The sequence below is a fragment of the Mirounga angustirostris genome, unplaced genomic scaffold, assembly GCF_029215605.1.
Source record: "Mirounga angustirostris isolate CCGP_5_RB_7025 unplaced genomic scaffold, mMirAng1.0.hap1 SCAF_8, whole genome shotgun sequence".
Classification (NCBI taxonomy): Eukaryota; Metazoa; Chordata; class Mammalia; order Carnivora; family Phocidae; genus Mirounga; species Mirounga angustirostris.
The window spans coordinates 89,366,145-89,392,525 of record NW_026991716.1 but is presented as its reverse complement, the minus strand read 5'-3'; positions in this window follow the sequence as shown (position 1 = coordinate 89,392,525).

Sequence of the window (26,381 nt, the reverse complement as noted above, 5' to 3'; positions counted from 1 at the left end):
TACCAAAAGTGCAAACTATAAAAGAAAAAAATAGATAAGTTGGACTTCTTTAAAATTAAATACTTATGCATCAAAGGACAATATTAATAAAGGGAAGAGATAACCCACAGAATGTGACAAAATATTTGTAGATCTTACATTTGATAAAGGTCTACTAGCCAGAACATATAAAAATGCTTACAACTCAACAACAAAAAGCCAAACAATCCAACTGAAAATTAGACAAAGGATTTAAATAGACATTTCTCCAAATAAGACATACAGTTGGCCAATACATACATGAATAGATGCTTAACATCATTAGCCATTAGGGAAGTGCCAATTAAAACCACAAAGAGATACCACTTCATGCCCACTAGGATAGCTGTAAAAGAAAGGAAAATAATGAGTGCTCACAAGAATGTGGAGAAACTGGAACTCTCATAGATTCGTTGAATGATGCAACTGCTCTAGAAAACAGTTTGGCAGTTCCTCAAAAAGTTTAGCTTGGAATTGATATATGAGCCATACCCAGTTGATTCAAAACAGGTTTTTGAACAGATACTTGCACATCAATGTTCATAAAACATTATTCACAATAGCCAAAACACCTCAAATGTTCATCTACTAAGGACTATTTAAGCAAAATGTGGTATATCCATATAATGGCATGGTATTCAGCAATAAGAAGGAATAAAGTACTGATGCATGCTACATCATGGATGAAACTTAAAATCATCACACTAAGTAAAGTAAGCCACGTATTTCATAATTCCGTTTACATGAATTGTCCAGAGTAGGCAAATCCATAGAGACAGATTTGCAGATCTATGATTTGCAGATTGATGGTGACCAGTACTGGTGAATGAGAGAATAGAGAGTGACTGTTTAATAGCGATGGGGGATGAAAATGGTCTGGAATGAGATGGTGGTGATGGTTGTACTACATTGCAAATGTATTAAAGCCATTAAAATGTACACTTTAAAGTGGTCAAGTGGTAAATTATATTTTGGATTATATCTCAAACAACTAATATAATGAATACATATAAAAATAAGCCCATGTCCACAATAAAGTTATACGTGAATATTCATTTTAGTACTATCATTCTGGGCTCAATGTACTAAAGGCAGTAATCATGTAGGGAAATACAGAAATCCAGAGAAGAGGTATTGTGACCTAGGAGAATGGATACAGAGATACTGAGTGCATAAAGAGATCTAGAAGTGATAGAATCTTATCAACTGAATTTGGTGATTGGTTAGGTGTGGGTTCTCCTATGTAGTTTTGACTTGCAGTAGAGTGGATTAGGATGTACTTCATTAAGTTAATAGAACAAGCACAAAAAACCCCACAAACCTCTGAGGTGAGATCATGATGTCAGTTTCAGACGTAAGGAGTTCGGTATTCTATCAAACAATAAATGGAAGCAAAAAAGTGGGTGCTGGGACTAGAAGTAGATGACTAGAATATATAAGCATATTATTGACAGTTGAATCCAAGGGACTGAAGGAAATTTATCAGGCAATGTGAAAAGCCATGACAACAGAAAACTGAGGACACCAAAAATTTAAAAATAGGCACAAAAAGGGTCTCCTGGGTGATTCAGTCGGTTAAGCATCCAACTCTTGATTTTGGCTCAGGTCGTGATCTCAGGGTTGTGAGACTGAACCCCCTAGTTGGGCTCTATGCTCTAAACTTAAACCAAATGGATTCTCAAATTTCATTCTACTCAAATTTTTTTCACTTACCAAATGGTGACCCTTGGGCACCCATGTGCAAGCACACATGTACACACTTACTCATTTATGTCTTAACTCAAATTTCCTGAAGAATAGATGTAGTAGCCAAGTTGGAACAAACTTACAGAAGCAATAAATTCAATTATATCCCATTGCATAATAGTTTTTAAAATGAAGCAAATTAACACATAACAATTTTAACCAAGTTCCCAGAGGATCACTTTTAATGTATAAGGGACTGTGTGTGTGGTGGGGAGGGGTGTGTATGCACATATATAGCTATTAAGTGGTTAAATCAGAATATGAGCCCAGGACTTTGACTTCACAGCCAATGCTATAACCACTTTATACAGATTCACAGACGGAGGTTGTTTAAAGAATACTGTTACCCTACTAAACAATCAAGATAGGGACATATAAAAGTGCACCTGGCTTCACATATCTGACCAATGAGAATAAGTGGAACTTTCTTTTTGAGTTTGAGTCCCAGTCTAATAAAGCGGCTATTGTTAGGTGGCAGGTCATGTAGCAGGGTTCGAACCCATGGTGGGCTTGCCATTTCCACAGATAATTCTGAAGAAGTGGAAACTGTGAGCTGATCAGGCACTCTAACGAGTGTCTATTACAGCATAATTTTGCAGGATTGGTCATTTGCCCAGTGAGGACAAAAGCTATGGGGGGAAGCAAAACTATAGGCGGTCATGCCAGAAGCTTCACCTTTGTGCTTCTTTTTCATGTTTAGTGTGGCAGTTACAAAACAAACTCTCCTCAGGTAGCTTTTGTTGAGAATAAAACATTTGAAATTATTCTAAGATTATTTATTATATGGTTCTAAAATTATATGCTTCATACTTTAGAATTGCTTGAACTGCCACAGATCTATAATGGTGTGCTAAACTCTCTGATAACAATTGTGTTTTTATCAGTTTCTCTTTTTATTTGTAATGATTTTACTTTATACATTTTTCATGAAATGTAATTTGTCAGCAAAAGGTTCATGATTGTTTCAGGCTTTTGTGGATTTGTATCTTTTCATCAATATAAAACTACTATTTTTTAAAATCCCATTACCTTCTCTTTGCTTTCTCCTCTATTCTGATACTTATTTTTTTACCACATCAGTTTTCTTTTTAACCTTTGCTTGATATATCTTTGCTTGTCATTTACTTTTAGTCTTTCTCTGAAGTTTTGTTTTTGTTCAGACTCTTTTTAATAGAATATTACTGTGAATTGTTATTCTATACTATTTGGTAACTTGCCTTTAAAAGAAAGATTTACTTTTCCACATTTTGACATAGATTTTATATTGCTTATTGTTTCTGTAATGTTCTACTGTGTTTTATAGGCATACTTGCAATTTATATAGTTCTGTATTTTATTGCATATTCATATTTTTTGTTTTCAATTATTTTCTGCCTCAATTAGACTTTATTATTTTTTTGAAAGATTTTATTTATGTATTTGACAGAGACATAGCGAGAGAGGGAACACTAGCAGGGGGAGTGGGAGAGGGAGAAGCAGGCTTCCCGCGGAGCAGGGAGCCCATTGCGGGGCTCGATCCCAGGACCCTGGGATCATGACCTGAGCCGAAGGCAGACGCTTAATGACTGAGCCACCCAGGCGCCACCACAATTAGACTTTAAAAGTACTAAAGTACATTAATTATTTTCAATTTTATCTTAAAGCTTTAAAAATGCAATTTAAAAATTATACTTTATAACAATGACAAGAAACTATTTCTTTCAATGTAATTTTGGTAAATTTTGTAAATACAGCTTTAGGCATTCTTCCACTCTTTAACTTCACTAATTCTTGTTTATCTAGATTGAGGTTATAAATATAGTACTTAATTAATCAGTTCTATGTCTTTTTCATTAATTTGCTTTTCCCCTCTTTTCCTTCCCTGTTTCCTTCTAGCATCCTTTAGACTTTTTCTATAAAGGTTAAAAATCTCTATAAAGGTAAAAGTATTTACTTTGGTTAACAATCTTGAATATTATTTAAATGGATTTTAAGATTATATATAAAATAATTAAGTTTGAAAGTTCATGCCTAAATATTTATTATCTTAATTATTTGCCCAATATTAGATTTGACTTTTACTGTTTTGGCATACACCCTCAAGTAATTTATCTAAAAAAGATACTTGTTTCTTTAGCTCACATTGATCTCAAGATGCCTCACTTTCTGTTGTTTTCACATTCCAGCAATTAAATTATTGTGTATATTATTTCAAAATGTGTGTGTGTGTGTGTTCGTAAACTTTGAAATTACACATACTTAAATTCTATATAATTGAATCCTAACATTTTTCTTAAACCTGTTTAATGATTTACTATTTTATAAATATTTAAGATATTAGAGAAGGCTGAGATGATCTAGATTCTAGTTTTATTGTTAACATTCCAATTTTTTTCTTGGATGATTGTACTTTTTTATATCTTAATATCTCACCAGGTCGGGGCACCTGTGTGGCTCAGGTGGTTATGTGTCCTACTCTTGATTTCAGCTCAGGTCATGATCTCTGGGTTGTGGGATTGAGCCCTGTGTTGACTCTGTGCTCAGCGTGGAGTTTGCTTGTCCCTCTCCCTCTGCTCCCCTTCTTATGTTATCTCTAAAGTGAATAAATAAAATCCTTAAAAAAAAAAATCTCACCAGGTCATTCATAGTTGTGGTTCAATTTTCAATTGCTTTCATAAACATAATACATAATTTTAGTTTTAAGACCAATTTTCCTTATATCAGGATTAAAAAATTGCTTTAAATAATTTGCTTCAGCCAAATCAATGTACTCTTTCTTTCAGAAATGTCTTTTAATGTATAGGCTTATTATTTGAATATTTCCTCTATGTTTTTAAAATACTTTTTTTTCCTTCTTATATCCTCTACATAGGGTTTTCATCTGGGTACTCATATCCCTGCAGATATCATCTATCAAATGTCTTCACAGGTTCTTGAAATATCTAAATTAGGTTTTTCTTCTTGTCCTTCCACATTTAAACAGTTTCTTCTTTCTAATTGATGTCATATTCTGAATTTATTGGGACCATGGTAAATGTTTTCTAACTATTTATCTGTATATTGTTGAACAACTATATCAAAAGGAATCAGCTCACCTATTGCTCAGGGTTTGAAGTTTAATTTTTTTCATATGTATGTAATATTTCCTGAATATATCTTTAGAAAATGAGGTAGGACTTCAGTGTATGATATTGGATAAGGATCTGGGAAATTGGACTAACCCTTCTCAGAAAAAAAGCTAAGTATTTTTTTAATATTCTAAAAGGCTCTGAATACCAGTTGGTAACCTAATATCAGGCAAAAATGTCAGTGAAGGCAAGGAACTACAGAAAAAATCAGAGTTGAAGTAGCTTTAACTCCGAACATATTTGCAAAGTCTGTGAAACTTGAGCATTCTCAAGGGATATGGAGGAAAAAACAAAAACCAGATGCAGTGATGCAGTTTGGGATGTAAGGTGATCCAGAAATAAATCTGATTTTTCCTACATACATGCCATATTATACAAAAGAAAATTGCCTTGCTGTTGTGTTATGCAGGAGTTAAAAAAGTCCTTCAGGAGATATACCTCTGAGATGGTCCTCCCATCTTGTGTAGGAAATTCACGTCAGCTGTTGGTCAATAAAACCTCAAGCTTTGAACTTAATTCAGAGTGGTCTTGAGCTAATAGTTCCCTTATACCCTTATTAGCCACAAACACAAATATTGTCTGGAAAATTGCACTTACGGTCTAGAAATTTCCAGAAATTATGCTCTAAGTAAAATGAACAGGACACAGTCAGAAATCACTAATTCTGCAAGGATATAAGTCACTATAAACATGAAGAAAGCCTACTTTATCAAATCATAATTATCAATTCACAATGTATTAGTTTATGAAAATGTCATGTGAGTATTATCACAAATTATAAACTAACATGGGTCAGCACATTTGAATAAAAAGAAAGTAAGCTTTGAAAATCTCTATGGAGAAAAAGGAGCAAAAAATAACAATAGTCTTAACATAACTGAACATTTAGAAATAGAAAGTAATATAGAAATTAAAAATTCAATGGAGAAACTTCTACTTCCAGTGATAGTTGGTACTGGACATGCCTTCCGAAAATTAATAATTAGAAAACTGACCAAAATTATTTCCAGATATTAAACTTGAAACGGCACAAGTCTGACTTTCCTAAGAGAAGGAATTAATTGGCATGAATTATCCTTATAATTTTCCTTGAGGCATATCTCAGACTAGGGGTCAGACAGGTAACACAAGCAGAAAAACAACACTGTAGTACTAATTAAAGGAGATTAAGATTGGAGATCTGGGTGGCAGAGGCTACTGAAGTTTGTGGGAAAGAATATTAGGAGGAAGTTACACAGATGAAGAGCTCTGTAGATCCACAAAAGGGTTAGATTGAATGTTTGGGTAAACAATAATCTGAAAGTGTATGCAGTGAAATTGCACAAAGCCAGACCAAAAAAAAAAAAAAAGACATATAGTAGGAAAAAACAGCTATCGGGAGCTGTCCACTGAAAAGTTCCAGGACCCACACAGGGCTAAGAGATCCATGAGTTTCAGCTTAGAGTGGAGAGACATTATTGACCACATTATTAATTCAGGAGAAACCTCAAAAGTGCTTTAGAGTAGTCAACTCTAACAAAGGTAAAAAATATGCTTCTACTGAATCAAATTGATCTGCACGCCACTGAAATACCTAACAAAACATATCTTTCAATCTTTAAATGATGACAGCAAAATCCAGTCAATAATATAATATACCCCATGTTCAGTATCAAATCAAAAATGCTAGACATACAAAGAAGCGGGAAGATGTGACTCATAGACAAGAGAAACATCGAATCATAGGGAAAAAAGAGAGTAACTTCAAAGCAGTTACTGAAAATGTGCTCAGTGATTAAATGACAATGAAAATAGTGAGGAAGGTAACAGAAAATATAGAATTAAATGGGAATGACAGAACCAGAGAAATATAATCTGAAATGAAAAACTCATTGTATGGGTTTAGCAGAAGATAGAAGATGGCATAAGAAAAGACATTGCAATATAAATTATCCAAACTAAAACATGGAGAGAAAAGGATACTGAAAAAGAAATTAAAAAAGACTCAGAGACCTGTTGGAATATACTAAGCAAGGTGGCATAGACGTTATTGAATTACAAGAAATGAAGGGGTATAGTAAAAAATATTCGAAGATATAATAGTTAAAATATCTCCAAATTTGAAGAAAACTGTAAGCCACTGATCTGGGAAGGTCAGCGAGACTCAAAAAGAGTGAATATGATAAATTCCTCACCAACATATAGTACATATATTATTAATCATATTGATGGAAACCAGTCATAAAGAGAAATCTTGAAATCCATTAGAGAGAAGAAAAGATGTATTTTTTTTCTGAAAGTTGGGTTTGTATAGGACAGCAGGAACTGAGCTAAATACACTTACGCTTACAGATGAGCACACCTTTCCTCCTGGTAGGTCTTTATTATGGTGGTTAATGTTGATCTAATTAAGAGTTGAGCTGGGTTTGAAGTTTGTTGCTGTGATCATCTTCAGTATGCCAGAGGTTCAGGTCTTTCTGGGCATACCTCTTACTTATGGTGAGGGCAAAATTTCCAGGGGGTATTTTTTTTTTTAAGATTTTATTTATTTATTTGAGAGAGCGAGAATGAGAGAGAGTACATGAGAGGGGGGAGGGTCAGAGGGAGAAGCAGGCTCCTCGCTGAGCAGGGAGCCCGATGCGGGACTCGATCCCGGGACTCCAGGATCATGACCTGAGCCGAAGGTAGTTGCTTAACCAACTGAGCCACCCAGGCGCCCTTCCAGGGGGTATTCTTAATGTTGGTTTCTGGCTTTGCTTTGGATCTTTCATTGGCGCTATTCCCCAGAAAGCAGCTTTGTAGTTGTATCCCACTGTTAGGTTTTACTTGATGCTCAGTAGCATGTTGGGGATGAGTGAACTGGGGGCATTCTTTGTTGTTCTGATTAAGTCTCACTCTTCAGTAAATACTGTGAAACTGGGCTTTGGGATCCTGGCTTTCACAGGTCTATGTCTTCCTCATCTGGATGTAATAGTGGACCTATCATTTTTTCCTGCCAGAGGCCTCAGTGTAGATATGTTTTTTCCTGTATTCCTTCTCTGCTCTAGTGGATTTTCCCCTGTTCCCTCAAGTGCATAGGTTTCCCTGCCTTTATTCCTGTATATCAAGGCCTTTTCCCTTAATCAGGTATAGGGAAGGTGGGTCTTGGTGGAGTTTCATTTGTGGGGTGCCACATCTCCAGATGCAGTAGGGTTCCACCAGTAATCTCAGGTTATAGTTTTTCTTGCCCTTCCCCTTACAGAAAAAGGGTATTGGAGACAGGGGAGATGATTCTAGGTAGAGTTTTAGCAGGCCTGCTGTTTTCTTCCTACAGCCAACATAACTAGGAAGCTTTCTTGATTTTCACATAGCTTCCCTGTGAAAGCCTAGTGGCATTCCTGAACTGAAAATGTGTGAATCTCATATGTCTACAGGGACTTAACATTCTCATATTAGCCCATAATTGGCCTTTTAGGGATCAGTTGTTAATTACTAGTTAAATATTCTTATTGAAATATATGATACCTATCAACATCTGTCCCAGGTAAGCAAATGCTCAAGTCCTGGGTCTTCCTGTGGGCACCTGTCTTTATTCAGATTTCTGGTAAATTGTTTACCCTGAACCTCAGCTCTTTGATAAGTTTTATAAAAGTTGTTAATTTGCTGTTTTGTATTAGGGTTCTCCAGAGAAACATAACCAGTAGGATGGAGATATATATACACATGTATACACATGTGTATTCATATACATACATACATACATACATACATGAGGAGCTATATTATAGGAATTGGCTCATGAGACTGTGGAAGCCAAGAAGTCCTATGACTTGCTGCCAGCAAGCTGGAGAACCAGGAAGGCTGGTGGTGTGAATCAGTCCCAGTCTGACGGCCCGAGAACGAGGAGCACTGATGTTCGTGGGCAGGAGAATTTTGATGTTCCAGCTCAAGCAAAGAGCAAATTCACCCTTCTTCTGCCATTTGTTCTATCCAGGGCCTCAATGAATTGGATTATTCTTACCTACATTAGTGAGGGCTATCTTCTTTACTCAGTCTATCAGTTCAAATGCTAATATCCTCACAGATACACCCATAAATAATGTTTTACCAGATATCAACGTAGCCCAGTCCAAGGGACACATAAAGTTAACCACCACAAGTTTATATGTTTCTCTTATTCTGAAAGTGGGAATGATGCCCTTTATAGCATTCTGTACTCTGAATGGACGCTGGAAGCTGAACTCCACCCAACAGCTTTTATGTATCCTTCCAGGTATGAAAATTTGTTTTATTTATTGCTGCATAGCACATTTCTCTCAAATTTAGTGGCTTAAAACAATCTAATAATTTCAGTGGGGCAGGACTCTGAATATGGCTTAGTTGGGTGCCTCTGTTTTAGGTCTTGAAAAAGGTTGCAATCAAGGTGTCAGCTGGGGCTGTGGTCTCATGTGAAAGTTCAATGAGTTCCTCATGAGGTTGTTGGTAGGGTTTGGTTCCTTATGGGTTTCTGACTTACATCCTTCATTTCTCACTGGCAGAGAATGGGAGCAAGAATTAAGAGAGGGGGAAAGAGTGGGAGAAAGAATGCACACATGGTAGCAAGACTCAAGTTAGTCTTTTATTATTCTGATCTCTGAAGTAATGTCCTATTACTTTTGTCTATTCTATTATATGTGTGTCATTAGCTGTAGTACACAATCAAGAGGATAAGATAACACAAGGATAAGGATAACAGGTGCAGAGATAATTGGGGGCTATTTTAGAGGCTGCCTATCACAGAACAGAAGCAGGGAGATGATAAAGATATGAGCAGGTATCAATGAAACAAGACAGAAAAAAACAATAGAAAAAATTAATGAATTTGAAAGTTGGTTCATGGAGATTAATTAAATTGATAAATCTGTAACTGGATTTACCAAGAATAAAGAAACAGGCAGAAAACAAAAACAAATAAATGATATTGAGAACAAAGTGGAGACATACCCAAAATTTGACTCACATTAAATGGATAATAAGGGGGTAACCTCTAATTTTATGCCAATAAATATTGCAATTTAGGTGAAATAGACAAATTCCTTGAATAACAGAAATTAGAAAATTGATGAAGAAGACATAGAAAATTTTAAAATATATACATCTGTATAGGCTTTGTAGCAAGGTTTCCTCTCATTACTGATATTGCCAAATTATTTCTTTTTTTCTCTGATTCATTGGCTAAAAGTTTATAACTTGTATTGATCTTCTCAAAGCAGGAGGTTTTGATTCTACTGATTTTCTTTTTTCTTTGTTCATATTTTATTTCATTGATTTTTGCCTTTATCACTAATGCATCTTTTTATTTGCCTCTGATCTAACTTGTTCTTCTCTTTTAGCTTCTTAAGATTGTATCTATTTTCAGTATCCAGTCTTTTTTTTTTTTAAGATGTATTTATTTATTTTGGAGAGGGAGAGAGAGAGAGCATGAGCAGGAGGGTCAGAGGGAGAGGGAGAGAGAATCTCAAGCAGACTCCACAGAGCACAGAGCCTGAAGTGGGGCTCCTCTTGGTGCTCACCAGAGGGCTTGTTGCAAGGCTGGCTCTAGGGCTCCCTGCAGGGCTTGCTTTGGGGCTAGATCTCATGCCCCTGAGATCATGACCTGAGCCAAAACCAAGAGTCAGATGCTGAACTGACTTAGCCACACAGGCACCCCTCTAGTATCCAGTCTTAAGGAGCATCCTCGCACTGGGACATCCTATTTTCTTGGGAAAGGGAAAGAGCAAGAGAGCTGGTGGAAATATAAAATGGCCTGCTTTATTTTTATTCACATTTCAGTGCCTGAAGTAAATTTTATGGCTAAACTCTGCATTGATGGGATGGAGGAAAATATGCCTTCCATTGGAGGTGTTCTAAGTCATATGGCTGTGAATAAATAATCCTTTAAAAGAAACAGGAAATACAATCTCTGACAGAACTAAAGCCTCTAATAGTGCCACCATAGAATTAAAACTGCTTTTAGCATTTAAGAAGACACTTGAAGAAATTAATAGAGGTATTTGAGTGCTCTGTTTTCTTAACTTTTCTGTACACTTTGTCATGGTTGACTGTTAGCCTCTCCTTTGAAACTTCCTGTTTTCTTGTCTTCTCTGATTTTACATTCTTCACAATAATAATGTTCCTGCAATGTGTCCATAACTTCTCAACAGTTTTAGCTGTGTTTTGTCTTTTGGTTATGCTCTTCCTCCCACATCCCAAACACAGATGTTATATTTAAGGTTTTTTTTTTTTCTGAATATAAAAAACATTTTAAATAATTTTTTCTACTTAAATAATACATGACTTACACAAATAATGCATGCTTAATGCAGAGTTTTTGAACATTAGAGAAATACGCAGACATGCACACCCACAAAACACAAACTAAAATTACCTCTATTTTCTATATCTGTATACAGTTAAGGTTAGGTTAATTCCAAGTTTATGATTTATTTTAATGTATGTGGGCTCTTTTTTTTAAAGATTTTATTTATTTATTTCATGGAGAGGGAACACAAGCAGGGTAGTGGGAGAGGGAGAAGAAGGCTTCCTGCTGAGCAGGGAGCCCAGTGTGGGGTTCAATCCCAGGACCCTGGGATCATGACCTGAACTGAAGGCAGACGCTTAACGACTGAGCCACCCAGGCACCCTGAATGTGGGCTCTTTAATAAAAAAAAAATCCATGTTATATATAACTTGCTTTTTCATATATCAATATAATTATTTTATGTACATAAACTATTTCTCAAATACGATATTGCATATCTATATGTTATTCAATTTTGATAGATTTTTCATAATTACTTACCAACTTATATTTGTGCATTTAGATAGTTTCCTGGTTGGATGTTGTTATAAATGACACTGCACCACACATTTTTTTTTACATGTCCTTGCTCATATACATATTTGTACTATCCCTGTACATACAATTATTCTAATTAATTGTAGGACACATTTTAAAATTTGACATACTTTTGAGGCATTTAGTATATGTAACCAATTCCTGTAAGAAGGTATCAACTAGTATATGATGATTTTTATATCTTTGTTTTTTTTTACATTACATTTAAAAATTTTTTTTAGAAATCTAGGAGGCAAAACTTAATATCTCATTTTAATATATTTACTAAATATATTATTTATATTTTATATTTGAAAAATGATAGTGAACCTTTCTCCATATATAATTGTCCATTTATATTTTTTAATGATTTTTCTGTTTATTTTTCAAAATTCCATTATTCACTGGACAGTTTTTGTTTTCTTATAGGTGCAAAAACCTACAGGTATAAAAAAGTTTTTCCTTTTAGTTCAGTTTTTGAATTATAAAAGTGACATAAATTCATTAGAACTATTATAATAATATTAAACTGTTTAAAATAATATCAGTAGTCTGGATTTCATGGAAAATATGACAGAATAAACCTGAATCTCAGGGACTTCCACCCCTAATGAAATGTAAAGGAAAATAGTTCAAAAAATGCCCTAATGGAATATAGAAATGGTTGGAAAATATTTCTAACAACTGCAAAAAATTTTAAAACATTTCAAAAGAACTTTAATTTCATGTCATAACTTTGAAAACAGGCAATCTATCTGAGTATATAGAAATCCCAGCCTTCTGTAATCCTTCCCAAAATTTTCTAGGGAAATGAGTCATATCAACAGAATCATGAGAATTCTCCTTAACGTTAATGGGTAGGAAGGCAAACAGAAGTCAAGGAAGACATTTCAAAAACAAAAACAAAAAACTAAATTCCTTTAGAAAATCTGAAGAGAGATGGAAAAGGCCAGTAAAGGTTGTCACATTACAGGAAACTGAACTAAATTTGAGGAAAGAGCCAAAGCCAATTGGTATGGGATAGAGTATATTCCAGGATAAATTATTAAATAAAAATCTCAGGAGAGAAAACAAAGCCTGCATATCCAAAGGATATAGAGTTTATTAGCAACTGTCTTCCCTTATGTTTCCATACCCCTAAGGCAATGCAAAAGGTGCTAAGACTCAAGAACGTGTTCGTTGATATAAAATGGGCAAATGTTGGGGCACCTGGGTGGCTCAGTCCTTAAGTGTCTGCCTTTGGCTCAGGTTGTGATCCAGGATCTCGGGATCAAGCCTCGCATTGGGCTCCCTGCTCAGCGGGGAGTCTGATTCTCCCTCTGACCCTCACCCCGCTTGTGCTCTCTCTCTTTCAAATAAATAAATAAAATCTTTAAAAAAATAATAAAAAAATAAAATAGGCAAATGTATGTGTGATTGAATTAGAAGAAGAAAGAAAATGAGGCAGAAAGAATATTTGAAAGAATAATGGCCCCAGATTTCCCACATTTAATGAACAACAGAAAATTGCAGTTTATGGGGATACCAAATGAACATGAAGAAGAAACACCAAGAAGCCCATGTCATAAGACAAAATTCAGTAAACAAAAGTTCAAACCATACACTGGGAGAAAACTGTTGCAAAATATTTATCTGACAAAGCACATGCATCCAAAACACATAATGAACTCCTGTGACTCAATAATAAGACAAAATATTTGAATAGATACCTCACAAGGAAGGCATAAGACAGGTAACCACATGAAAAGATGTTCGATATCTTTAATTGCCAGAACACTGCAAATAAAACAACAGTGAATGTTCTGCTAAGAATGCAGAAAGCTGTCATGAGTGTTTCTCCAACACTTCTAAAATCATCAAAATAGCTAGATAAACTACAAAATTACAACTTTCCTTGAACTTATCAACAAGGTGTTTAGCATAACTAATAACCTGAAATCACAGGAGACAGAGGAGGCATTGATACGGGAGGTAAGCATTTGCTTATCTAGGACAGATGTTAGATACTGTACAAATTGGTAAGAAGATAGAACATTCTTTTCCCCTTACCACATAATGGCCCCATCCTAACTACAAAGTAATATGTGTGGATTTTGAGGCCTGTATGTTCTGTAGGAGTTACCGTAACAATTGAGCCACACCCTGATTTATTCACATCTGTGTTAATTCAGTCTTCTCATACTAAAGGTTTAGCAAAAGAAAAATTCTGCCAATTTCCAGGCATGAATGCTGTTACTTCAATTCTTCTTTCCTATACAAGATGCAACAAGAACAACAAAAGCAACAAGAAACACACAATTACATGGCAGTAAAGAAGCAAAATAAAAAACAACAAAACATAAAGAGACAAAATAATCGATAGAACCAGACTCAGGTATGAAATTTATATTGAACTTAGGTCATTGATTTTAGATTTCAAACTTTTGTATTTATCGAGACATGTTTAATGGCCCAGTATATGATCTGTCTCTGTGATTATTCTAAATATATTTGAAAAGAATATCTGTTCTGCTGCTGGTTGTGGGAGTGTTCTATAAACCAATTAAGGGGGAGCCTGAGTGGCTCAGTCAGTTAAGCGTCTGCCTTCCGCTCAGGTCCTGGGATTGAGCCCTGCATTGGGCTCCCTGCTCAGTGGAAAGCCTGCTTCTGCCTCTCCCTCTGCTGCTGCCCCTGCTTGTGCTCTCTCTCTTTCTGTCAAATAAATAAATAAATAAATAAAATCTTAAAAAATAATCAGTGAAGCCAATTTGTCTGATGGTGTTGTTCAAGTATTTTATAACCTTACTAATTTTGCCTTCCTGTTTTTTCAGTTACTTACAGTGAAATGTTGAAATACCCAATCATATTTGTTTATACAATTGGGATTTTTTTGTATCTGTACTGTTCTCCTTTTAAAAAATGGAAAACTTTTAGGTATTGATTAAAAAATAGATTATATATATATACATATATATTAACATATATATTAACCTCTTTGTATCCCTTTACCAAAATTTTAATTACATTTGATTTTTAGACCAATTTGGTTTTGTCCCACTAGTCACCAGTGTTCTGTTTATTTATTTTTTCAGTCTTTAAAAAAAATTGTTAATAATGTGTTTTTGGCTTTAGATGTATTTTGTCCTTTTTCATATTTTTCATGCATATACTCTCCATATTCATGATTTTCTTTAAAACATGTTTTATTTAATACATTAACAGTCCTTATTTGCTAATTCCATGATTTTTAAAATTTCCTGGTCTTTTTCTCTTTACTAATTTTCTTTCTAATTACTGATTATTTTTTATTTATTTTTTTTTAAGATTTTATTTGTGAGAGAGAGAGATGAGAGACAGAGAGCATGAGAGGGAGGAGGGTCAGAGGGAGAAGCAGACTCCCTGCTGAGCAGGGAGCCAGATGTGGGACTCGATCCCGGGACTCCAGGATCATGACCTGAGCCGAAGGCAGTCGCTTAACCGACTGAGCCACCCAGGTGCCCCTAATTACTGATTAAATGTCTCCTGTTTCTTTGCATGTCTGGTAATTTGATACCTGGATATTATGAGTTTCACATTATTAAATGCTGGATTTTGTTTTCCTTCTTCAAAGAATGTTTAACTTTTTTTTTTTCTTTCTTTCAAGCTGTTGATGTTGACTATCCTGATCCTTTTCTTTTGTTTTGTTGAGCAGGTCGAATTATAATTAGCCACACTATTATGGTGTGTTTCTTTTTTTTTCTTATAGTGTGTTTCTTTTGGGGTCTCTGTAGGCTCTCCAAGTTGTCCCAAATTACTCTGCACTGTTGTTGAAAGAAACTGAAAATGCTCCAGCTCTGGATGAGCTCTTCTAATTGTTCATCTTACAGCTCCTCGGTTGTACTTTGCTTAGCTGCATGGAGTTTCACTTTGTGTATGCTCCACTTACTATTCATTAACTGAATCATAGGATGGAAACCCTATGTAAATTTCTGCAGTTCTTTTTCTGTATAACAACCACCGTTTCTCCTGTACTGTGCCATGAGAATTGCATATACCTGATCTCCTTGAGCTCCTGTCTCAATTATTACAACTCAACAAGACTGCCATGCTCTGCCAGGGTTCTCCTCTTCACCACAGTCCAGGATGTTTCTTCAGCTCTAATGTGGGCAAAATTATAGGGCTTACCTCATTTGTTTGTCCTTTCTCAAAGAACACAGTTTTCTGCTGCCTGTTATCTGTTCTTTGAAAATAACTATTATGGGGGCACCTGGGTGGCTCAGTCAGTTAAGTGTCTGCCTTCAGTTCAGGTCATGATCTCAGGGTCCTGGGATTGAGCCCTGCATCTGGCTCCCTGCTTGGCAGGGAGTCTGCTTCTCTCTCTCTCCCTGTCGCTCACCCACCTTGTGTGCTCTCTCTCTCTCCAAAAAATAAAATCTTAAAAAAAAAAAGTAACTATTACATATATATTTCCCTAGGTTCTAGTTTCTTATTTTGCACTTCAGCTATGATAACAAAATGGCATTGTGTTGAATCTCATTCGCCTGATTCTTACCTATAATGGGTACAAATTTTTAAGCCAGTAGTTTTATCCCCTACCTCCTAAATTTTGATGAGTCTCTATTTCCTCGTCTAATGCTATGTATTTAGAGTTAGCTACTGTGAAATACTATTTGTTGTGAATGTAGATTATTTGTTTGCTTACATTGAGATAGGAGAAATTCATATTTTTTAATCCTATGTATACCACATATTATCAAAATAGCTCAAAGATTTCTGCTTCTTGAAGGCATCCTTCCCTGTTTTCTAGTATCATTACATGTATAGGAGCTCATTTTTATATCTTACTTGCAAAGAGAATTTTGGAGGTAATTTAGATGCCTAGACTCATAAATACCCATAAAATATAAGCATCAAGTAATAAAATTAGTACCAAATCTATGTAACAATCTAAATCTGTATTTAGTACCCAGAATTTGTGATATTTATTACATAAAAAAGCATGTGCTGCATATCACTTTATAGAGAAAAGTATAGTTTCAATAACAATTAAAGAGATGCAAATTACAACAATTTTTAGGTACAATTGTATTCCTATTATGCTGGCAAAACAAATGAAAGTAAATACCATATATTGATTTTTTTACTTCATTCAATTTATATGTTTCTTATGATACTTAAAATTTGGTATGCTCTTCTTTCTAGAGTTATATTGCACAATAAAATAAAATTGAACCAACAGAACAATCTGCATACTTTAAAACTACATTTCCCTGTAGGAATATTCTCCCTGAAAAGTATTCTTCAAGAAATTTTAAAGTAAATTAGGCAAAGCATTTATGGTCTCAATATCACTTTTAAAAAAGTTGTACATAAACTAAATATCCAACAAAAATATTATCTCTATGCAAAGTATACAAAATTAACATAATGGAATGCTGTGTATATTTAAAATGTTAATTCTGTACCCCATCTCAAAATATGGAAATGTTTATAGGAAATGCTAATTAGTGCAAAACACAAAGTATTATAGCCCCAGTGAGGTTAAATCATTTATATATCTATATAAATATTATAATTCTTGCATTATGTCTCGAAGATAAATAATCCATGGTCAATATTCAAAAGGTTCATCAGTTTACATGGTTTCCTAATGTTAAAGCTGGATATTATTTTCTACTAATTTTAATATAAGAAACTTGTATGCAAAAACTTAAGCTTTTTTAAAACAAATTTTCTTCAAATTTTCTCACATATATTTTATGCAAAATGGCATGAATATTTAAACAATGGTTGCCTTTTTCAAATTTGTTATTTTGAAATACTACAAAATATATTTTTAAATTGCATAAAATTTCATGGAAAGAGGCAGAAGCAGGATATACATCTTAAGAATTCATTCATCACACTGAACTGCTGTGTAAGAGAATCACTGTGGTTTCTCACAGACAATAGACTTTCTCTTGCAATTACCATCATTTTCCCCAGTTTCTGATTGTTTTCAAAACAATAACCATTTGGGCAGTGGTTAATTGTTTCTCTTCAAACATTTGACACATTCTTCATTGCTTTTAGTGGATGTGAGTCTTTTACTAAACCACAATTATAATTAAGACTGATGAAATCATTAGGCTTGTTGTAAACATTCAGTTTATCCAAATAGAGTTTGGCAACATTTTAAAGGTCTTCTGTCAGGTTCATTCAATGTTTAATTATTTGTTGTTGATGTTGAATTCCAGCATGATTGTTGTCATTTGTCATTACACTCTCTTGAACTAAGTCAACTAATTTTATTTATAATATTTCTGACCTACCTACATTTGAAGTAACCTCAAATATTACTTTTAGAAAGTGTTAATTCTTCTCTTCTATTACTAATATAGTGGATACCAAGAAATGTTATTCTTTACTTACTGGGTAAGTAAATAGGTATGTGCATTTGTTACAGACCGAGTCCAGGTGAGACAGAAATTAAAATAAAACATCATCCCTCACCTCAAAGCGCTTATATTCTAGCGCTCTGATAGTGTCGTATGATAAAGTGCTATGAGAAGCCTAGAGAACTCTACATAAATTCCAATCAGGTTAAGGGCTTCTGAGAATTGCTTCTCTAACTTTTTATAGTAAATGTTGTGAAAATAGATGTTTTTTCACAATTAAATTTTGTGTTTGGAAGGTCCACTTGTCCCTTGTCTGATACCTGTTCCTTGTGAATCTTTAGGGATGCCACAGAAGATATGGAAACCTGCTAGGAAATGCTTCTTTATTAAATGCATGTGGTAAGTAAACTGGCAGTTTTAACTTCAGAGGACTTTGCTTTAAAATACTTTAGACAGGCCAACTGGTCAGTTTTATGTCTACCATCCAGCTTCTGACATGTAAATACTGAAAGACTTTTGTTCTATATACTTTGAAGTAAAAAAAAAGAAGAAAAATGATGGCAAACACTCTAACAAACATTCTGCTTCACCAAAGCTTGGGGTATTTGGTGAATTTGAATGATTATTGAAGGTGTCACTTCTCACTAGGCTCTCAGCCAATGTTTGGATCTAATTTCACAAAGGGATGATAGCCTGGGGTGACATTCTGTAGTTTCATTTCATTGAGTGATCAGTGTTAAAAGTAAAATTAGATATTATTTAAAATAGTTTAAAATCTCTTTGAAGGATTAATTATTCCAAAGTACCCTTGATTGAAATAATTTTGCTATTTTACAGTTGCTCAGGACCTTTTCAAAGGCCTTGTCTAAAGAAATCAAATTATTTTGTTAATAAATTTACAGGAGCAGCAAAAAAATAAGTACTTTATATAACTTACTGTCAAATATTTCCTTTAAAAAAAAAAGACAGTAACATTATCTAAAACTTACTGTGGATTAGATAAGATGTTGGTGCACAATTGTGGCTACCCTTAAGATCACCTGGAGATTTTTTGAAAAAATCCTGTTGCATATAACACAACCATAGAGCAATTAATCCAAATTTCCAGGGATAAGGCCCTGGCAAGGGTATTTTAAATTCAAGTATGGAAACCTCTTTGGTAAGAGTTAGCAGCGCCAGTCAGACTGCAGATGCCCACACTAATCCCTGGGTTTGTTGACAGAACTGGGAGAAATATAGTCTGTGAGATAGAGTTCCCTTTTAGGAGAAAATTCCAATCAGAGCTGTTAAAATTAATTTCAAAATGCACATCATTAGCCACTGTATCATCTTGATCACTTCCTAAGGTGGGAAAATCCGTAGTTTTTGGTTCTGGTAAAGAACCAAGATAAGATTGTTTTAACATAATCACATTAAGAAAATTGAAAAGCTTGTTGAAATTTAAAAGCCAAACATATATATGCACAAGGCTCCTGAAAATAAGCTCACTGAACTAAAAAATGCCCACTTACTTGCAGTCATTTTATCTACAACAAATTCCTTTTCAGATACTGGAGCTTTACATCCAGGCTCTTTGTATTAGAAATTTAACAAGAAGCCAGGGGAGTTGGGAGTTGGGGACAGGGCACAGGAGAAATTATTTTATTAATATCCAATACTAAGTACAAAATTTTAGGACTTGTTTAGGTTGTCAGACAATCAGTAATAAAAATCTTTTGTAAATGAGTGATTCTTAGCAGTTGAATTATTTTTATATGGTCTTGGGCAAGATTAGTGCCGTATACTGCTTTCTCCAGTATTTTAAATGGTTGAGAGTAAAGAAAAAAGCCTGATTTCTATGGGGTATACAAATGGTAATAAGATTTTCTTCCATTTTCTTATTCTGTAAAGGACCCAACTTATGAAAATCTGCATGATGGTTTGTAAAGAACGTGGGCCTTGGGGGCAGACCAGCTTGTATTTTAATTGAACCCCTATTTTCTCGTAGTGTGATACACAGCAAGGTCCACACTTTGTAGTTTAACTTCATCAATTGTGGTGGTTTGTTTATAGCTGCCATTATTATTCCTGTTCTTCGTTCTCAACCCTTTAAATATCAGCAATCTTCAAAGTTTAATTTTTTTCCTCTCTCTCCACATTCTGCCTATTACATGCATGTGATTTCCTGGCTCCAGACAGTGTGTCTAAACTGGAGATAAGGCCATCACCTGATTATCGCCCCAATGTCTTTACTGACTTAAATATCTGATTATATCCTAGACACATCTCCCTAAGTCTCTTTCAGGCATCTTAAATCTCAACATATCCAATACTAAATTTGTCACTGTTCTCCCAAAAGATTCTTTGTCATGTATTCCTACCTCAATGAACAATTCTTTTAATTTGATTCAACTTAAAAAATCTGAAAGAGAAAATTCTGCATATTCAGCCTCATCCATAATGTTTAATCAATCACCAACTTATGTCAGTCTTCCACCTAATATGTCTTTGAGTCTTTGATTGTATCCACTTGTACTCAATTCTTACCACCACTTTCTTAGTTTAATCATCTAAACCTTAATTTAGGTTAATTATTACAAAAGCCTTCGTAATGATTTTGCTATCTCTTGACTTGCAAAGCTTCATGGATTTTTACTCTGTAACCATAATTATCTTCTTAAACACAACTCTCTTCATGTCATTTTTATGATCTACATCTTATAACAACTCTCTATGCAACTTCTTTTTAAGGTCTTCTTGTTCAGTAATCTAGTACTTTCTTTCATTTCTTGCCATTTTCCCCTCACATGACTTTAGCACATTAAACTTTCACCACTAGTACTTTCTTTTCTTTTTAAGATTTTATTTATTTATTTGAGAGAGAGAGCACGCACCAGCAGGGGGAGGAGCAGAGGGAGAAACAGTCTCCCCACTGAGCAGGGAGCCTCATGCGGGACTCGATCCCAGGACCCTGGGATCCTGACCTGAGCTGAAGGCAGATGCTTAACCGACTGAGCCACCCAGGCACCCCTTACCTCTAGGGCCCAAATCTCCGTTTCTGCTCCCCAAATTCACCTATATAAATATATAACTTAGACTCACTCTTTACAACTGAACTTTCAATTTAAATACGGTAAAAATTAATGGAATATCTATTGTAGTTATCCTTCCTTGTATCAGTATTGTATTTAGATGTGTGGGATATGTGTGTGTGTATGTATGTGTGTGTGTGTGTGTGTATACACACGCATGTTCATAAGTTTCTGGATAAAGACGAGATAAAGCTGCATCTGTATCCAGTTTAGATCACAAGAGCAAGCCTAATGCTATTATTGAGTGAGACTTCCAGGGTCTTGAAATCAGGGTGAGCATATTTTGAGCATATTTGTGGGAGGATTATAAGGAGTATGGTCAGAGGACAGAGTGTTAGATTACAAATGTTGTTAGTTTGCTTCCCAGCTCAACAAAAGGTGGAGTCACCCCTTGAATTTGGATTGGCACTGTGACTAGTGTGATTTGACCAACAAAATATGGTAGAAAATGAAGTTATGTGAGTTCTGAACCTATGCTTAAAGAGGCCTTGGACCTTCCTCTTGCTGCTTTTTGGAACCATAGGATGACACATGAATAAACAGGACAGCCTGCTGGAGAATTAGAGAACATGAGGAATACAAATAAACCATTGAAGCTGAACAGTGCAACCACCTCCACCACTCCAGGTGGGCCAGGAGCTGACTGCACAATTATGAGTGGAGCCATTCAAGATTAGTAAAAGAATCACCCAATTTAGCCTGTCCAAGTTCAAAAGAGAAGATCACATTACTCCTCTGGTCCAGCCTTTGCAAATGTTCTCATCTTATTCTGAGTAGCAGCCGTGTTACCCAGGATCAAAGACTGATACTCTGTTATCTCTCTGTCTCATCCCTTTCTACTGGTATCCTTACCCCTTACTGTTCACATTGGCTTCATTGATTACTCCCCAAACAGTCCAGATAAGCAAATCTTTACTGTAGCTACTGCCTCTTCCCCTAAAACTTTTCCCAGTAAACCACTTAACACATTCACCTGATCCAGGCTTTGCTTTAAATCTCACCTTCTCATTGTGGGCTACAGTGATAACTTTTACTTAAATCTGCAGCCTTTTCAGTGTCCCATTCTTATTCTACTTTTTTCTTTTTGCTCCACAGCATTATGACTTTCTAACATAATATATAATTTATATATTACTATTATTTATGTTTTTCTACCCATCAAAGCATAAGTTCTACAAAGGCAGTGATCTTTGTTTGGCTCATAGAGGCATCTCATACAACCACGACAATATAAAATGCTCAGGACATATTTGTGGGAAAAAATGACTAAATTTATATAAAAGGACATCATTCTAGAGATTTTGCCATGTTTTAAAATATTCCTTAAACACTTTAATAGGTATAACACTAATTTAACAATTCAATGATTATTGGAGTTAAGCTTCACACTATTAGATACAATGCATGAATGAAAATCTTTTAAGTGAATTTGTGTTTTAGAATAAATCCAATAAGGAAATGGGATGGATCAGAGGATATGAATATTTTAAAGTCACATTTTTTTCTAAATGCAAATATAATTAATGCTCAATACTAATCTCTTTTTAAAAAGTAAAAATTAGCAGAGGAGTAAATAAATGACAATTGATGCTGTGACTCTGCTTTATAATTTCTCTACCAAATAATAACCAAATGGAGTTGTTCATATACATTTATGACATAAACGTATATTGAAGTTTATGTATATATACATATGACATAAACATGTATACAAACATCTTTGAGTAAACTTATGTACTTTATAGGACCAATTTTTTATTAAATTCTGACATTTGCATTACATTGTGGGCAATTATGCCTGCATGTAATTTATGTTCCATAAAATAGGGAGCTGGGTTATAGTTGGGATTCTGCATTTCAGTAATATTTTTATTTGTATACATTTAAGATAAGAAATTAACCTAGAGGTTAAAATTAATAATTTATTAAGTAACCTTTTAAAATGTTTTATGATTTTATAGGCATTTCTCTTCAATTTGCATTGGTTACTTTTTTCTCTAGAAATAAATAACATGGGTTGAATAATAATACTTTAGCTTATTAATCAAAATATTAAAATATACATCCTACTAGAGGTTATCCTATCCTATTCTGTAATAGGACAAACATGAAAAAAATTTTATTGTTCTTATTCTATAGTTTTGAGATTATATCGTATAGAGATTTTCCTTTTTACAGATATCAAACAATTTTGTTGATCTTGATCTGTCTCCTAATTTTTGAGGCAGTGCTGGGAGGTCTTTATGTAAAAGAGCTAATTTTTCCCTGATGATTTGATTCACATTGATTTCTCTTCAAAAGCTCCTTTTGTAATTTTTGCCTGAAACATAAAATTAGCAACTCATTACGTGTTTTCTTGTTCTATGCTCCAGGCAAAATTATGAGTTCCCAAAAACTATCTGATTCTACTCTCCTTTCTATATATTTTTTCTTTTCTGTAGAAAGCCTCTGTCTCAGACACTTTAAAATCTTTCCCAAAAATGGTTCAGCAAGGTGTGAATTATTATAAAATAATTATTTTCCTCTTTCAATATTCACTGTTTTAACTTTTTTTCTGATTTGGCAGTAAAAGGTCCTGTTGCCTAAAACAAATGAACACAAACAAATAAGCCCACATTTTTAAGTGATCTTAAAATCGTAAGATAGAACTTAACTGTTATTCCTTTCTCCATAAACCCAGATCTACAGTCAAGTGTTTTTAGATAGGAGTCTAGGTTAGGGTACACCCGTCACCTGAAATTAAGTTCATAGAGAAAAAAGATTGCTTTTCTGCCATTGTGTGACCTGTAGTACCTCATGCAGTGTAGATATAGGTCAGGAGCCTGAGAGGTGGACAAAGATATTGATGAATATTATTTTATTTCTGTGGATTAGGTTTATCAGAGAGAATATATCTTCTTTTTCGGATAAAGTAATTCTAGACATTTCCCTATGTTCATATGCCAATAAAAGTTCAGATATTTGGATAAACTATTTTTATACAATTCTGACAATCATACACTGTACTTAAGAGTTTCTAAAATAATGTAAACTATTAGTTCTGTCTGCATTCAATTTGAACAGGAAAAATAACTGAATTGAGAAAGATTGCCGATCTTCATATAATTTTTTTTTACCAAAACGATGCTTTTTTTTTAAGTATTTATTTTTTTGAGAAAGAGACAGATAGTGACAGAGATAGCAAGAGAGAGCACAAGTGGGGAGGAGAGGGAGAAGCAGGCTCCCGCTGAGCAGGGAGCCTGACCTGGGGCTAGATCCCAGGAGCCTGGGATCATGACCTGAGCCAAAGGCAGACGCCTAACTGCCTGAGCCACCCAGGTGGCCCAACAATACTGTTTTTTTATTATTATTTTTTTAATTTTTATTTATTTTTAATTTTTTAATTCTTTAGATGAGAATGTTTTTATTTTATTTTATTTTATCTTATTATTACGTTAATCACCATACATTACATCATTAGTTTTTGATGTAGTCTTCCATGATTCATTGTTTGCATATAACACCCAGTGCTCCATTCAGTACCTGCCCTCTTTAATACGCATCACCAGGCTAACCCATCCCCCTACCCCCTTCCCCTCTAGAACCCTCAGTTTGTTTCTCAGAGTCCATAGTCTCTCATGGTTCGTCTCCCCCTCCGATTTCCCCTCCTTCATTTTTCCCTTCCTGCTATCTTCTTTTTTTTTTTTTTTTAACATATAATGTATTATTTGTTTCAGAGGTACAGGTCTATGATTCAGCAGTCTTACACAATTCACAGCACTCACCATAGCACATACCCTCCCCAATGTCTATCACCCAGCCACCGCATCCCTCCCACCCTGTTTTTTTAAAGGCATTCTAGTGTCTTCCCATTGATTTATAAGGTCTACATCTTTTCTCAACTAGGTGAGTTTGTGAATGCTTCAACCAATAGATTATGGCAGGTTTAATGCTATATTACTTCTGAGGTTAGGTCATAAAAGGCCATACAAAAAAATAAGTAAAATAAAAGGCCATACAGCTCCCAGCTGATTTACTCAGGACTCTAACCTTGGGGAAAGTCAGTTACCATGTACAAAGCCCTTTATCCTAAGACAGCATGCTAGTCAGAAAACCAGGCAAGCAGTCTTCTATCCATCTCCAGACATGTGAGTGAAACCCCCTTGGATTGTTTAGACCAGCCCATCTATCTGCTGAATACCAATGTGTGATCTCAATCTGTGCCATAAGCAACAGAAGCAACTCAGCCCTGCCCAAATTCATGACCTATAGAATCTGGGAGGTAATTTAGAATGGCTCTTGTTTTAAGCCTTTAAATTTGTGGTAGTTTCGTTTGTTTTTTAGCATTCTTATATATAACATATATAACTGAAACAGCTTTCAAAATGAAAAAACTCAAAAAAAAAAAAAAGAAAAAACTCAATGAGTTTCAAAGAATTGTGATATAAAAATCTCTGTGCCAAACCAAGGAATTTAATATAGGCGTGTATAAAGTGGACCCAGGCAATATGAAGTGCAAAACAAAACATAAGCCAAGGATTCAGAGAAGAATATTTTAAAAACGAACAAAACAAAATAGTTATAAATGATATGATGAACATACTGGATAAATTTAATAAGAATAAGAAGGGGTGTTATAATACTATATATTTAAAAAGTAATTACAGTCCACCATCTTCCTGACCTTATTTCCCTTATCCTCTCAATGTTTCTTAGGTATATTCTTTTTTTTTTTTTTTTAAGATTTTATTTATTTGACAGAGAGAGACACAGTGAGAGAGGGAATACAAGCAGGGGGAGTGGGATAGGGAGAAGCAGGCTCCCGGCTGAGTAGGGAGCCCAATGTGGGGCTCGATCCCAGGACCCTGAGATAGTGACCTGAGCCAAAGGCAGACGCTTAACGACTGAGCCACCCAGGTGCCCCTTTCTTAGGTATATTCTTTTGAGAAATGATATAACAATGGACTATATTATATTCTTCATAGGGAAAAAAAAATCTACTCTTTATGTTTTTCTGAAGTGAAAAATGTATGTATATACACACACACATATATATATGTAGTCTATGTACTATTTAATAAAATGAATGTTAATTATGTTTCTAAGTCCCTTATTTAGAATCACTTTGTTTTATCTGATATTCATAGAAAAGTTTGAAAAATTGAAATATTATTAATTATAATAGTGCATGACCACTGTGGTATTTTTTTAAATGTGTTTATCATAACACCTTCTTTAATATATTTTTGTCACAATTTTGAAGCTGGAGATTAATTTTTTTATTTATTTTAAAAAAATTTTTAAAGATTAT